Below are 1,759 nucleotides of genomic sequence, written 5' to 3' on the forward strand. Positions count from 1 at the left end.
GTTGGATACAAGCCTCCTTAGCTTGCCAATGTCTGACCCTGTCTCTCTTCCAAATTCCTATGTTAATATCCTAGTGCTCTAGATGATGAAATAGAAAGTGAGACCTTGGAAGGTGATTAGGTCCTAGCATGATCAGGTCCAAGCACAATGGAAGCAGAGACTTTTAAAAAGCCCCAGCATCTTGCTCAGTACTCCAGCCAACTGCAGTAAGGAGATCATTCTTCCATGAAGAAGTAAATCACTTTAACCGTTGAGCTTCCTAGCCTTTGGACCTGTGAGAAATGACTTTCTGCTGCTGGTTAGTTACTGTGCTGGGGTAGTTCATTATAGAAGCCCTTATCGTTCACTTAGCATCTTTTCAATGGGAAAATAGTCTTAGTGAGGGTGTTTTCAGCATAGGGGTAACCACTACTAACAGGGCACTAGTGCATATCTAATGACTTCCTTTGTGATTGGGTTACCTCACTCAGGATGATATCCTCCAGATACATTCATTTGTCCAAGAATTTCATAAATCCAATGTTTTTAATAGCTGAGTAGTACTCCATTGTGTAAATATACCACATCTTCTGTATCCATTCTTCTGTTGGAACAAAATACCCATGAAAGGAGTTACAGAGACAAAGTTTGGAGCTAAGACAAAAGGATGGACTATCCAGAGACTACTCCACCCGGGGATCCATCCCATAATCAGCCACCAAACCCAGACACTATTGCATATGCCAAAAAGATTTTGCTGAAGGGGCCCTGTTATAGCTGCCTCATATGAGGCTATGCCAGTGCCTGGCAAATACAGAAGTAGATGCTCACAGTCATCTATAGGATGGAACACAGGGCCCCCAATGGAGAAGCTAGAGAAAGCACCCAAGGAGCTAAAGGGGTCTGCAACCCTATAGGTGGAACAACAATATGAACTAACCAGTACCCCCAGAGCTCGTGTCTCTAGCTGCATATGTAGCAGAAGATGGCCTAGTCGGCCATCACTGGGAAGAGAGGCCCATTGGTCTTGCTAACTTTATATGCCTCAGTACAGGCGAACACCAGGGCCAAGAGGTGGGAGTAGGTGGGTAGGGGAGCAGGGTAGAGGGAGGGTATAGGGAACTTTTGGGATAGCATTTGAAATGTATATAAAGAAAATATCGAATTAAAAAAAAAAACAGAACACTAGACTGTTTTCATGCAAGAGCTTTAGATTAGAGCAGTAATAGGCCACTGGGTGCTTGGGCTGCAAATGAGATTTCTAAGTACATAATGAGAGGAATGTATTTTAAGAATCCTGGAAACATGAAATCACTAGATTAAGAACTTTACTATGTTTAAAAAGAAAGGCAGAGACCTGTCCCTAGAGGCATTAGGTGTGGCTTCTGTGTCACATTTGCATTGGTAGGTGGCAGAGAGAAGAGAGGCTATGTACTACACACCCAGTGTTCTGATCCATGAACATCTGAAAGATTAGTAGCCTAACCATTCCCTTTAAAAAAAAGCGAGCCTAAGATGATCACCAGACTGATGCCATGCAGGCATGGATAGGGAGCTAGTCTGGGATGACTACCAGTCTGGCACTGCATAGGCCTGGGAGGGCAGACCATGACCAAGATGATCCCTGCTCAGTGCTATGATGTACAAGTAGGGTGCAGCATTCCTAAGACCACTTAGGTCCTGAGATGACCTCAGACACTTAAAGACTCTGGGCGCCACTAAAGGGAACAAGTAAGTGGTGGAGAATCAGAAGAGAAAGAGAAACAGAAGGGTGTGGGCA

General features: G+C 44.3%; 1 non-coding gene across 1 annotated transcript; it reads left to right on the forward strand.

Annotated features, from left to right (window-relative positions):
• The first annotated feature begins 1,335 nt into the window (after positions 1-1,335).
• Positions 1,336-1,468, forward strand: LOC115031401. The gene has a single exon (XR_003837041.1). It is a non-coding gene; the product is annotated as a small nucleolar RNA SNORA17 (small nucleolar RNA).
• Positions 1,469-1,759: the final 291 nt, after the last annotated feature.

Source organism: Mus caroli, chromosome 6, assembly GCF_900094665.2.
Source record: "Mus caroli chromosome 6, CAROLI_EIJ_v1.1, whole genome shotgun sequence".
NCBI lineage: Eukaryota > Metazoa > Chordata > Mammalia > Rodentia > Muridae > Mus > Mus caroli.